This window comes from Hydra vulgaris, chromosome 12 (assembly GCF_038396675.1).
Source record: "Hydra vulgaris chromosome 12, alternate assembly HydraT2T_AEP".
NCBI classification, from domain to species: domain Eukaryota; kingdom Metazoa; phylum Cnidaria; class Hydrozoa; order Anthoathecata; family Hydridae; genus Hydra; species Hydra vulgaris.
The window spans coordinates 8,748,003-8,763,852 of NC_088931.1; the positions used below are offsets into that span (position 1 = coordinate 8,748,003).

At 25.9% G+C, this 15,850-nt stretch overlaps 1 protein-coding gene across 3 annotated transcripts in view; it reads right to left on the bottom strand.

Annotated features, from left to right (window-relative positions):
* The window catches only part of LOC100209940 (myb-like protein D), a 28,728-nt gene that overhangs the window by 4,557 nt on the left and 8,321 nt on the right, over positions 1–15,850 (bottom strand). Inside the window, exon 2 of one of the 3 annotated variants that reach the window (XM_065811449.1) lies at positions 845–984. The gene's annotated coding sequence lies outside the window, so the exon portion shown is untranslated. Of the gene's footprint in view, positions 1–151; positions 642–803; positions 985–15,850 lie in introns of those variants that run through there. The other 2 variants (XM_065811448.1, XM_065811447.1) reach the window with 2 other exon arrangements.

A 15,850-nucleotide genomic window follows, 5' to 3' on the forward strand; every position in this document is an offset into this window, starting at 1 on the left:
AAAAAAATGATAAAATAGCTTTACAAAAAAGTTTATTTAAACTTATATTAGTTTAAAATGGTTTAAAAAGTATAAATAACTTGATAAAATAAAAAAAAAGATAAAAAAATAAAAAAAAATTTGAGAAGTGGAAGTTACAAAATAATTAAACCTCTTTTTCAATTAGCTTGCAAGGACTAGAAGATTAAATCTTTTATCGTTAAATGTACATTTACTTCTGCGCAAATAAATTGACGTGTGCTTAAGAATGTGTTCACCAATGTGTTATAGTTGAGACCATTTGCTAGAAACGAACAAATATTCATCACGTAAATGTGTCGGCTTGATTTTTGACTAATGTGCTCAGTCTAAGTTCTAGCTGCGAGACAGGTGTTTATTATTGCGCAAAGAAAGATAATATGACTTGAAGCAAGCCAAAAATCTAGTTACGTCTTTCTATCGTTTTCCCACAGACATGCTAACAGAAGTATAAGAAATTATTATAATGGAAGTTATTAATTTTCACAAATAAACGAGTATATGCTAATAACTTAGCAGTGCAATAAGAAGTTTTATAAAAAGTAAAAAACTGTTGGAAAAATATTTCTGGCTCCAAGATACTTAAACACACGTGCAACCCGCTGCTGCATCTTAACAATTGCAATCATGCGCATTTTATAAAAAAACAAAGAACAACTGTAAGTTAAAAGGTTTTATAAGTTTCATTCAGTTTCTTCATATTCTTTCTTTATTCTTTATGTTGTTATGTAAAAGAAAATGAAATGAATAAATAAATAGTTTCATAACTTTTTATTTATTTTTACCAATATAAAGACTTTTGATGTTTATCTTTCTTAATCTGTACCTTGCAACGGTTGTCTTGAATTTTATATTAGAATAGAACCAGTTTTTATTTTATTGATTTCCACATAATAAGTCTCGGTTTTCTAAGTAATTCATTATTACGTGTCATGAATACGCGTTTTATAATTCAACTTTGAAAACCTAAATTAAAAAAAATTGTTTACATTTATATACAAATATTGATAAAAGCAACATTTATTTTACACCTTTTTAATGCAAAAAAATGCAGCCTTAATTATTCAATTTTAAGATAAAAATATGATATTAAAAATTTTTTTACTTATATAAAAATAAAACGCAAAAAAAAAACAACTAACAAACTAAACCAAAAAACTACATAAGCCAAAAAAAGTTTGCACGTTATTTCTTCTCATACGCACATTTAAAATAACGTAAATAAGAAGAAATTTTTTTTCCATCCCAGGGTTAGCGTTGCTGTTTATTATTTTTTTTTTTTTTTTAGTTTATTGAGGTGAATACCTAACGGTTTTGAAACAGGACACCGCTGAAGAGCACATGGAGAGAACGTTTGCGCCGCCTTCCTAACCGATGTCGCCTACATGGCCAGAGCAGGCATTGAATACCGGGTTCTAACTTCCTATTCAAGATCACGGTCTGAATTGCCAACATAATCAGAATCAGTAATTTTTCTATCCTGATTTTATTTAAATTGCTGCTAAAATCATGATTTTAGCGGCAACTTCTTTTCATCACACGATAAAGAAAAAGTATTTAGAATAAACGTTTAACTAATTTACATTCTATTATTCTTATATTAGTAGAATTCTTAATCAATTGCAACAACAAGAAAATATAATAATTTTTTTTATGTTTCAACATTGAAATCGAAAAAAAAATTTTCTATTGTTAATGTAAAAATTTAAACTCTTCATACATTTTTATCCTCCACTTTAACTGCTGTGTTGCGGCTCCTTTTTTTATCCTCCATTCTTATTGTTGTATTTTTTTTTCAACATTTTATTCATATATATATATATACATGTATATATATATATATATATATATATATATATATATATATATATATATATATATATATATATATATATATATATATATATATATATAAGTAATTTGGAGGTTTTTTATAATAACATTGATAGGTAATTGGTTAACACCACTTCTTTTTAATTTCCCTTAATGATTGTTTGCTTCAAAATTAGAATAAGTTATTTAAATTTATATCTTTAAAAAGTAGGCAAATAATTTCTTTAAATAAAACTTAAGTTGACGTACTAGATGTAAATAGAATTTATATCTAGTACGTCACCTCAAGTTTTAATTAAAGAAATTATTTGCCTACTTTTTAAAGACTTTTTTTTTAATCTAGTTTAATAGAATATTTTATAACTACCACGGTACCACTCTGCTCGTAACCACCATCGGTTGGTACCACTCTGCTCGTAACTACCATCGGTTGGTACCACTCTGCTCGTAACCACGCAACATTCTACTCTTTACCACCACCGTACTACTGTGCTTGTACACTTTATTATTATTTTCTTTTTTTTATATCACAGCACCGCGGATATGCATTTAATGGAAGTTCACGCCTTCTTCCTAACCGTTGTCGCAAAACTTCCCCAGTGGTGGTGGTGGTGGTGGTGGTGGGGGGGGGGGGGGGGTTTAACCACGAATCCTTTGTTTCTAAGGCAAGTGCGCTACCACTGAGCCACGGCTGCTGAGTAATTTTATAATTTGAAAATAAACTCTTCGAGCCATTTCTTCATGTCACGTTTTTGTGACAATTGCTTTACAAATAAATTCTTCAAGTTGTTTGTTCTTGTCAACTTTTGGTTAAAATTGCTTTGAAACAAACGATTCAGGTCTTTTAATTTGCCATGTTTTTGTTAAATTGATTTGTAAATAAATTCAAATCATTACGATCAAAATTTTTTCCACTCTGCTAAAATTCTGCTTATTATATGTAAAAAAAAAAACATAACGATTAATTACTATATTGTAAAACTTCGGATTTCAAGTTCCAAAACAGGTTTATTAAACTCTATCTTCTGAAATAAAAATAAAACCTAAGTTTTGTATTTTTTTTTTTTTTTTATGTATGTTTGTATTACAGAGTGCTTCCAAAATTATTACATTGGTCCGTATCATGGTCATCATAACCATAAGACTAAAGATTGAGCACAAAAGGCTACGTTAACTTTATTGTTTTCACTCTAAGATAAGTAAATTCGAACCGAAACAGAAATTACAAGTAACAAATCGAAATGATATCTTTTTTATTCGATAACTAAATAAAGTTATTTATCCCCAGCTCTACTTAATACTTTTATTGACCAAATTGAAATAAAAGAGATTGCGTCACAAAATTCTTAGGTGTAGGGTACCCCTGGACGGTGGGTAACTCCGGACACTTGATGTACAGGTTAAACTAAAAAAGCTATGTGACGTTAAATACTGTAAAAACATTATTTGAGTAAAAATATGGCATATGCAAAATACTTATCATAATAAAAGCGATTGGGAGTGCAAGATATTGTTTTCCACCATATTAATATATCTAATTTTTATGTAAACAAATAACTTTTGATTGATTAAAGATACATTTTTATTTACAATATTTATTTTAAAAAAAAGTTCGTTTAATACTTTAATTCACTGGTTTTAAAACTAGTACTTGTGAATGTGGTATGATCGGGTGGTATCGGACACATGTTTGGAGCGTTGTTCCGGACAACTTAATCCATTTACATATTTAAAATGAGAAGCTTTTTTATAAAAATAATAATAAATTTAATATAATACACAAACCCATAATAGTAATTAATTTAGTTCCAATAAAAAGATCTAAGATTTGAAAAAGCGTTTTTAAAGTGTTTGTTTTCATTCGTAAAAAGCTAATGTTTATATTTCTAAACGGTGACATTATCATTCCCATTTCTTATATATCAGAGGCAATTTTTTAAGGCGATTTTTTTTAATGTGTTTAGAGCATTCCTATGCTAATCAATTATATATTAACATCTGGTAATTAATTATGTATTAACACATGATTTTACCTCTTTTTTTACCCGTGTGACACATTTGTGTCACACGGGTAAAAAAAGAGGTAAAACTATGGTTAAATTATGGGTCAGGGGCTACCATCCAATTTTGAAACATTTCTTTTTCTAACATTTTTTCTTTTAAGCTTTGCATATTATACAATAACATAGTACACATTAACAATTTTTTTGTTTCTAATTCAATAGGTAAATGTTTATACTTTTAAAAGTCTTTCGACACTTTGTTTTCTGTTAGTACATTTTTTCTTTAGTATCAGGGGCTTTCCCCAATTACTTGATGAGAGCATCACATGAAAGCAACAAACTTATTATGTTGGTACTTAAGTTTCCAAAAATATTGGTATTCTTTTTAAGACCAGAATCTTTATAAATAATAACATTTTATCCTAACTTTATTTTGCATTCATTCATTGCTATATGAAAAGAACATTGAGCACTCTATTGTGTAGAATACTTTTTAAAGTTGTTTAAATATATATATATATATATATATATATATATATATATATATATATATATATATATATATATAAATATATATATATATATATTTATATATATATATATATATATATATATATATATATAAATATGTCAACACCTTCGCTTCCAACAAGGCTGCATATGAAAATATTGCTTGGACTAGCACTCACTCTACTTCTTTGCATCTTTTTAAAATTTAGCTGAAAAATTATTTATTCTCCCATATTATCGAAATTTGATAGTAATATTTTTATTTATGGAAATATTCATTAAACTTTATTACCTGTCGTACAAAGTGAAATGTGTATGTATATTTTATTATGTTGTACATATAGTTACATTATAACCTATTATCATGTTTTCACCAGTATAAGGTTCTGATGATATTATCTTACTGATCTTGATTCATATACCTAGTTTTTTAAACGTTAGTAGTATTTGCTTACTTAATAAATGGTCTTAATTTTTATCTACTCTTGTTATATTGTAAAAACAAACTAATGTAAACTATAATGCTAAAAAAAAGAAGCTATACTTTTTTTTAAATAGAAATTAATGATTTGATTTTAAAAATTTCAAATAATATTACAATTTTATAAATTTTTTACGCTTTTTATAACGAATAAAAATAAAATGTTTTACTTGTTATATCGTTGGTATTCAAAGTAAAAGTTTATAACTCCAACTTTTAAAAAATTGTGATAAATATAAAATATAATTGAAAAATCTGCTATATAATCTGGTAAAATATTCACAACAGTTGCGTTTTATTTAACACCCTCTCTCATCAATGAGAGGTGTTTAATTTAACACCCTCTGTAATTACATTTCATTATTACCAACTGTACATACATTTACAAAATTAAAAAAGATTTAAAATAAGTCCGAGAAATCTTTGGAAGGTTTCAAGATTTTAAAGTAGTTCTTTATTTTTCCATTGAAAAAAAATATCGAATTGCGAACAGTTTAGTATAGTACGTGAGTATAGCAACGTTAGGTTTGAATGTGTGAACTATAATATCTTAAGTTTACTGTTTAAAAAGTTCTTTTAATCCGACAATACCCAAACCAACAATTTACAAAAAAATCCAGTCTTTTTGTATACGGTAAATCAAAAAATATGTAAATAATGCTTGTAAATCAGCATAAGATTATATTGAGTTTAATCATTGCTAAGGAGATACAATCCATTTTATTTTTTATTTGATACAACTGTTCTTCAAAAATATAATTAAAAAAATATGCTAGGACAAAATTCTACATAGCTATAATGAGTTTCTTACTTTTATAACACATTTTTTAAACTTGTTATATCCGAAGGGGTTCTTTTGAAAGGTTATAAGAGATGTTTGAAAGTGTTAGCTCCGGGGACAAGGGGTGTTTTAACGCAAAATAAAAGTAAAAAATGCTTATAACAAACATGAACTTCAGAAAGAAAAAAAAACAAGCCTCAATTTGAAACAACTAAAAAAATCATGTTTTTAGGGTAATTTCTATTTATCAATTTTCAAATTCCATTTCTGATAATCCAGATAATTTTTTTAATGGTCATTGAGCGTTACAGCATTGATACGAAACTTTATTCGTACCAAAACGAATTTACAAGCTAAATCTAAGATAAGTGTTAGCTGAAACCCTAAACTTTTTTCATTATTATTACAAACTTTTTTCATTACTATGAATTTATGAAACTTAAAACAAGTTGTTTTACTATTTTCTGAGTTGTGTTATTCTCTTTGAATCAGAGACACGAGTGAAACAATAGAATTGATAATTTTATTTTATAACCGAAATTATAATATGATTTGTTAAATGTAATTATACCATAATAAAAATTATTTTCAAAGAACTTTTAAGATGACTCATAAAAAGAAAAGAAAAAAAGTTCCATACATTTTTATTTGCTTTAATTTTAGCGTTAGGTATATAAAAATGCACCTATGAATATATAAAACTTGGTCTATATGCAAATATTTCTTTAACACCATTTACTAAGTAAATATTTTTTTAAAACTACTTTTGAAATATATATATATATATATATATATATATATATATATATATATATATATATATATATATATATATATATATATATATATATATATATATATATATATATATATATATATTTGTGTGTGTGTGTGTGTGTGTAAAAGAATTAGAAAAATATACAATCCAACTGTGTACATAAAAACTGATTCCATCCACGCCTATTTGCTATACAGATGTAAATAAATCTATTATATAAATATACTTCCTACTTTTTAAACTTTTAAAGCTGAATAAATAAATGTAAACTTGGAGAGCTAGAAAAAAAGTTTAAACTACTTACCAAAAAGAACATTAATTTTTAATTTTAACATTAATTAATTACATATAATGAAATTCGAACATGAACTCGATAAATGATGGACGAAAATATTGTTTTAATATTTTAAAATCTTTTCTTCCACAATGATTCAAATAAAGACAGAAGTTCTTTTTTTATAAAGGCAAGAAACAAGTAGAGTTAATATTCTAAATTTAAAAGATAACAAGATTTTATATAATTTAAGTAAACTACAGTGACGTTTTATTATTTTTGCATAACTCTACGCAACTTAAATTGTAGGTTCAAATAACAAATTTAAATTAAAAAATGATTTAACTAATGATTTTTTTTTAATAGTTTTTAAAACAAATGGACAAAGAAAAAAAAAAAGTAAACACTAAGTTTTCAAAATTATTCAAATCAAACACCACCTGTATATATATATATATATATATATATATATATATATATATATATATATATATATATATATATATATATATATATATAAGCTCTAAAAATCTAGAAATGTTTATATATTTTACAAATAAAGTTTTAAAATGTCAAAGGTTTCTTAAAAAAATTCAGTAATAATCAAAAAAATTTTAAACAGAATAATGTAGATTGTTCAAATCAATTTTATCTTTAAAAAGCTTGAAATAAATAAAATAAAATTTGAAGTCTTTATACAGGTATTGGCCGCGCTCAGATATTTTTGCTTTCAATGTTACTAAAAAAGGTTTTCAGCATCTGAAATAACAGAATATAATACAATAATAGAAGATCAAAAATTATTCTAGCAACAAAGTTACAAAAAGCGAAAAATCTAAAAATTCAAGAGCACGTTATTATTGTGATCCTTTTTTTGCAAAGGAAGTTATAGAATAGTAATTAACTATAGAGCTTTCTTTTAAAACAGGTTATATTGCAAATACGAAAAAGGTAAGTATACAACAGTTTAAAAATGAATCGAAACAGGTGTTATTACTTTTGGATTTTAACATATTCGATTTTAAATGTTTCTTTTAAACTAAAATTTAACTAAATAAAATATGTCTCAGAATGTATCAACTTTTTTTCATTAAGTTAGTATGTTTCCTCTAATCTTAAAAGTTATTGTTGAAATCTAATCTGAATTCTTGAATATATATTTTACTTAACTATCAATGACTTGTTATTTATTTTACTTTTATACAAATTGGTTTTTAAATGTAAATAAATATTTCGGTTTTTGTAAATTAAATACTCTTTTATTTTGAATTTTTCGTTCTTTATTTAAATATTACTTTAATACAAACATTTATATATTTTATTTTTATATTTTTCAATAAATAAGTTGTATAGTATACGTATATAGTACAGCTCTTGTAAATACGTTTTCTTTAACTAATTTATTTTTTGCTTTTCTTCTTTTCTTTCTTTCGATTTTTCTTGTTTACTTGGTTATTACTCTTTAACATTAACATTGTTCTTAAAGTATTTCTTAATCTAATAGTTATTTATTTTTACATTTATAACTTTCAATAAATATTTTGTAAAGTATAAATATATCATACAGTTATTTTATATACGTTCGATTGGGGCTCGGTGATAAGACAAAATAATGTCTTCTACTTGCCCCGCCAGTGTTTTTATTTATAAACTTTTAAATTGTAAAAGTTATTAAACAAAGAAAGAAACAAACAAACTAGGATAACTAAACAGCCATTTTAATCCAATAATGGACATACCAACATAAATTAGTTTAATCAAGTTTAACTTGGAAAATGAAGACATATCTTTGACCAATCGAGACATATCCTTGTCCTTGATTTGAAACTTTTAAAAGCAAATTCGGAAACTAAGAGATGACAGTTAAATTAATGTTACATGGAAAAGAGTGAAATATTTAAATCTAATGCCATTAACTATCTAAAACCCATCAGCTTTTGTTTAAAGAAATCAAAGCAATTTGCAGTAAGTTACAAAAGTAAATCCAAATCTTATAAAAATCTTGATATTTTGTATAAAACAAAGTATTTTTTTCAGCTTATGGGGAATATTTGCATAATTAAGAAAATTAAGATACCAAAAATTTACCAATGCATATCAGTAGTAATTAATGACAATCAATACGAATTGATAGTAATAATTAATACAGGATAACAATAAACGTTAGATGCATTATAAAAACATCAAGAAATATTTAAATTATAAACTATATTCTTAAAAGAAAAAAAATGTTTTGTTTAATAATATATGCTTTGCTGTTACCAATTCAACAAACATGAACTATTTGTCTCAAGGAGATATAATATCTAAATTCAGGGATCGCAACAGTCTTTTTTTGTGCTTAGATAAGTAACTCTCAGAAAAACCTTAAACCCTGGTATGTTTTTGCCTATATTAAATGAGAATGCTTTGAAGAAATTCTCAATGATTGGAGTCTAAGAAAATTAACCAAAAATCATGACACTTAATGTTACTGCGTCTTATTCTAAACTTAATTTATATTTCATTAACTCGATTTTACCAAACAATATTTTATTGTTTGAAAGTTATGATCATATAAAGTTGCCAAAATTCCCTGAAATGAGGGATTCTTAACCTTATGTACTCATAACCTTTGAACACTAAAATTTTACTTTTTATCTTTATTTCAAGCGAGAATATCTTAACTAACCAATAAAGCAATAATGAACAATATTTAAAATTTGCTTGTATTTTTAATTTTGTCTTTTGGCCAACATTATTGTTTTTAATTTTTTTAATTTTTTTTCTTAATTAAACAGACAGTTTTACCATTAATTTATATTATAAAAATAAAATAATATAAATAAATATTAGCATTAGATATTTGTTTCAAATGAGAATAGTTTGACCGAATTTTTAATACCATCTCAAAAGTTAGGTCACTATATACATACTGAATTGCACCGCGCTGAAATAATACGCTTGCACATAAAATTTCAAAATCGTGCATTTAAACATTAAATTTTGATTCAATTAATTGTTTAATTCAATTTTTTTTAAATTGAGTTAAACGATTTTGTTTCATAATCGAGAAGTTATCGTAATGAAATGCAAGTTTTGTATTTCATTTCGAGGGGATTTTTTATACAACAAAATCATAATTATTTATATAAACATTTACTTTGTAAACTTTTTGTTTTGTAAAATTTTATCTTGACTGGATGTATTTTGTACACGAAATTATTTTTAACATTTAACGAAATTAAACGCAGTTAAAAATAAAATCGTACGATTTTATGCGAGTAACCGCGTTCTTGTTATAAAGTTAACATTATAATACTTTATAATTAAACTTGTATTTTTTATTTATATAAAAAAAAATTAGAAAAATGGTCTCTTAAATAAATAAATATGCAGCATGCTTCTGCTGGAGATGAAGAGGCTCCAATTTACTTTTATTAACAAACCATAAGCCCAGAGACGTCGTGACAGGTTAGACCAAGTGTAAAGAGGTCTGCATAAGCTGCATTCGCATAGTTTATGTGCTGATGAATATACTAGTGTTACATCTGAAGTATGTTTACTTAGCATACTTCTTGCCTTGAATAGTATTCCTATACTTTGAAAAATTTTGCAAGAAAAGTTTTTAATATGTTTTTTCCATATAAGATTTTCATTAATAGGAATACCCTAAATATTTGTAACTGTTTTAACTTAAACGCATGAAGTCAAAGGGCATTTTTAGCAATTTTCGCAATTTTTAGCAAAGCATTATTATTTGACATAAGTATAAGTATACAAATGTTTGGAGTTTGCTCCATGTCTGGAAGTTAGCTATCTCAAACACGACAATATCCTGGATCCGTCACTGTTGATTACTATTTTGTTAAATCCTTTTTGCATATAATACAATTTTGTTAATTATTTAATCAGCGCTTTTTGATGACTTTTTTTTGTTCAAACATTTTACAATCAACTTTCATAAGCAAATATACTATTAATAGCTAAAAAAGGACCGCTACATTACAAGGTGTAACAACTTTACTAGAATAGAAAAAAAATCTTTTATAAAAAATACACTTTAAATTTTGTTTCTAAAAGCTTTTTCTGAGTACATTAATAATAAAGTGTTGTTATTCTCAATAATCAACATTCGTGTAGTAAAATAAACAGGGTAAATTTACGAAAAGATTTTAAGAAAGAAATCGAGTGAAACTTATTGAAAGGAAAAATTTATAAATCTCAACTTTTTTTTTACAACTTTTTTTAAATTACTAAACCTTTTTAAAAATTCTTAAAATGATTTTCTTTAGCATTTGTTTACCGGTCAAAGACGCCTTGATTGCGTCATAGCCTTTTTGATTGAAATTAAAAAAATAATTGGCTCCCGTTTTTCTGATTAGTGACGAGAATAACAGCAAGATTTTCAGAAATAAAAAATGCAATAAAGTAATGGAGCCTGGGTAAAATATTTTGACTTTATTCTATTACAAACAATTTTTTTAATGATGAAAATTATTGCTATATAGAGATTTTCTTTTGAATAAAAAATATTTAATCTTGAATTATTCAAACTTTTGTAATAATAAAATTCTCAAGCGAAAAAACAAGACAAAGTGTCCACAAAATTATAAAAGACTGATAACAAAAAAGAAACTTAGACATAAGCAGTTCAATAGCGTACTTTTGACCTAGACTTAAACTTTATACCATATGAGCATCGTTGCTGATTTTTGACCCGAGCAAGCATTAAATCAAAGCCTTTTTATTCCGAGGTCAACTCTTGTCTTATCTTTTTATTCTCATTTGTCTCACAGCTTCTAATATGATCGTAAACATATTTATAACAAAGATTCGGAATTTTTAAACCCATTTACTGTTTTCTTTCCGGACAGACATGGGTTATCAGAAATAAAATAGACAAAAACGCACAGTTAATGAAATTACATATTGAAGACTTGTTATTTGTTATATTAATTATATTGAAGTTAATTGTTATAGTATTCGCTATTTATTATTATTATTAAAAAAAAAGAAGACGTTTTTGGGTTATTTTTTAAGAATACCCTGAAGATTTTTCTTTATTATTATTTTTTTTTTGTTATTTTGAATAAAACAGCAATTTGGATAACTTTGAAGATCATCTTGAAGTGTTTCTTCGTATTATACAACTTTATGAAAAAGTAATTGTTTAAAATATATTAGTTGTACCAAATTACGTTGTAGTTGTACCAAATTATTTTTAGGGAATTAATGTAGTCCTATTGATTTACTCTCAGTTATTTAATACACAGGAGAAGACATTTATTAATTTCCTAAAACTTTTCCCACCCATCCAATTAAGACCTCTCTGCCACCCTCCCTCCCGTTTATTAATTTTTACTTATTGTCAAAATAGAAACTGTATCTCAAAACTAAAAAAAAAGATTTCTGGGTGAACCGGCCTTAAAAATTAAAAAATGTAGACTCACTGATAAAAATAAAACATCTCACTTAATGTTTTGAAATGTTTTTCAGCCAAATTTAAATATTCAGTATAACAAAAACTTTATTATTAAAAAAGCATGCAAGCAAATACGCACAATTCTGAAGCTTTTCTTTAAACCAGCATATACCTTGAAATATCTGGAGAATTTTCATAAATTACAAGTTTTTATAAAAAAAGAATTGAATCAATAACAAGCTATATGATCCATTCTAAGATCGCCAAGCTGATCATGACAAACCTCCAATTGTTGGTCAGTCATCAATTGTTTTTGTCTCATTTTGTTCTTAAACTCATTAAACGTTGCAATTGTCCCTCTAGTAGAAATTAAAAATTCAGACGCTGCAAAATAAATTTTTGGGCTCAATGTATCTATTATTTGAAAATACGGTTAGATACCTGTTCTAATTTATTTTGGCAGGTAAAATATTTTAGAGGTTTTTATTCATTTTGAACATAAATATAAGAAAATGGTAGATATTTATTTGGTAGACATTCATTCTATTTGACTTAACAAATAGGGCTGGTTGCATGCTTTTGTTTTTTAAATTTTTATTCATTTTGAACATAAATATAAGAAAATGGTAGATATTTATTTGGTAGACACTCATTTTATTTGACTTAACAAATAGGGCTGGTTGCGTGCTTTTGTTTATTAAATAGTTTTTTTGCTTTATTTTTATTTGTACCAAACAAATTATGCGTACTTTAAAATGACAATGAATGAGCAAGAAATATAAAAGTTTTTTTTTCGAGATGTCAAGTTGAGTGTCAAATTCTAACCAGCGCTGGTTAGAATTTCAGAAGCGAGAGCCGCATATAAATAATGACGTGTGCCAAAGAGCCGCAATAAATGTTGCTATGCCAACTTCATCTTTAAAAAAAACAATTAGCGAATGTAAATTTAGATTTTTTATACACCAATATTTTGATTTTTCAAATGGAAATTGAACTTTTATAAATAAACTTAGTATGTACACAATTTATATTTAGTTTTTTTTACAATAAAGAAAGTAAAAGCTATTCTTAAAATCTGATTCCTTTTTATTCACACTAGAAAACCATTTGTAGAAAAATTGAGAAAGCTAAATCATTATTTTCAAAATCATTATTTTTTTTTGAATTGAACACAATTACAACAACCATAAATTTCCTTATAAAAATAATTGTAAGCAAGATATAAAAATCTAAAGATAAAAAGGTTTCTTTGAGAAAAAAAATTATTTTAATGTATTTAAATTAAACTCCCTTTTATTCAAATTGAACTTGCTTGTAACCACTTAATAACATAAATTACTAAAAACTGCAAAATATCAAATAAATAAACGACTGCACAATAAAAAAAAAATTTCAATGAACTTCAATTAAGTTCAAATTACTATTATTTTTACAATTGAAAAATATCTTTTCATCATTCAGCAAAAAATAGACATAACTGAGAGAATTCTTTTTATAACATCAATTATTTTTTGTTAAAGACCATTAGAAAATTCTTCTTGTATAATAACTTGCACAATTTACTATAAATTTTAAAAAACTTAACATTACTGTTAAGTTTTTTAAAAGCTGGTTTCAAGTTTGTAGTTGATATTCTAAGCAACTGTAACAAATGTTCACTAGTTAGATTGAAACAATACTTTGATTTAACAGACTTCATAGTAGAAAATAAAGATTCACATGTGTATGTTGAACCAAAAATTAAAATAAGTTTTATACTAATCCTTTTTAGTTAAGAATACTTAATCTAATTAAGGTAGTGTTTTATGCAGCATTTAAAGATTTTGATCTTCTTGGAGATGTAGTAATTCTATTTCAAATTGAGATGTTTCTTCAAGCATATTTTCTGGTATTGGACAACCATGGCTAATAATATTAATTAAAAAAGGGTTTACTAAAAATGCTAATGATGATTTAAGAGCATACAAATCTTTAAACCTGTTTTGAAAGTCTTCGAATAAATTCTGTAGTTTTTCCTGGTATGATTTAATCTTATGATCATCATACTGAATTGTAGGACTAGGATTATGAATCATCTTCTTCATTCGAGGAAAATGATCAAAAGTTTTTAAGGTCGTTCTGAAAAAGAGCAATTTTTTTGAAAACTAAATATAGTCTGAACAAGATCAGATACACTTTTTTCTTTTCCCTGAAGCGACAAATTCAGATTTTGTAAATGTTGCATTACATCAGTTAAAAATAAAAGATCTTGCAAAAAATTCACATCATCAAAGATTTCAATAGTCTTCTGCTTTTCATGCAAAAAACATTTAATTGGTTCTAATAGTTCTACAAACCTATAAAGAACGTCACTACTTGAAAGCCACTTTACAGCACAGTAAAACAACAAATCACTTGGTTTGTGAGCAAGATCTGATTCACTAATGAAATTTTTAAACTGTCTGTGAATTTTTGCATTAGATCGAATATAATTTACAATCTCCAGCACTGATTTAAAAATAATTGGGAAATTAAATTTTTTTGCTGCTAAATGCTCTTGATGAATCACACAATGAACTAGGATAAACTCTGGATACGTAGGATCATTATTTAGTAAACCTATAAGCCCAATGTGTTTTCCAACCATTGTTGTTGCACCATCTGTAGCAATACTAACAAGCTTGTTCTTAGGAGCATTGGCTTTCACCAATGCTCCTAAGTCTTAACAGTGTCAAGGGCTTCCTTTAAATCAATTCCACAAGTTGTGTCTGATAGCTCTACTAAATTTAGCAACTCTTCTTTCACAAGTACATCTGATGTTACATATCTAACAAATACTGCCATTTGTTTATCTGTTGATTCATCCAATGCAAAACTGAAAGCTTCACAATTTTTTAAGTCATTTAACAATTGCTGTTCAACTTCGACACCAATCTCAGATATTCTTCTTTCAGTTGTATGTCGAGAAACAGTTTTACTTGAAATTAACTCTTGAATTTTGCTATTATTAGGATTTAAAACTGAGGTCACATCAAAAAGATTTTGTTTTACAAACTCTCCATCGGTGTAAGGACGTTTACTTTTTGCAACGTTCCAAGCTATAATAAAACTTGCTTCTGTTGTAATATTTGATTCTTTGCTGGAAGATGAAATATTCATTTGTTGATTTTTAAATACTGTTTTAAGCAACTCGATTTTATTTTTTCTATGCCATGAATTTATTGGGTATTCTTCAGAAAACACATATGTTTTGTTTCATAGTGACGTTTAGCATTACATGTCTTATTATAGGCTAGTTCAGTATTAAAAATTAAACACATAGGTTTATTTTCTTTTCCAATAAATGCGTATTTTTCTGTCCAATCACCATGAAATGATCTGTTCTTATCTTCAATTTTTCTTTTCTTACTTCTATTGTGAAGTGCTTTATTGTCAGCTTTTGCTATATCCATTTTTCAAACAACATGTCTTCAACTGCGTATAATTCAAGTTTTTATTACCAGTAAATCAATAACACTATTGAAAAGAGCCGCAATGACGTTTTAAGAGCCGCATGCGGCTCGCGAGCCTCTATTTGGCCATCCCTGGTTATGTGAACTCTCTACGCCACATTTTTGTCAATAAGTACACCAGACAAATTATAAATATGTATAAATTTGATAATTCTCCATGAAGCTATCATCGTTTAAGTAATAACTTTTGATATGTGGATTTTTTAGGAAAACTGTGACCAACTTTGAAATTTCCCGTTAAGCACACAGTAATCTACGTTTAGTAATGTAATTTTAT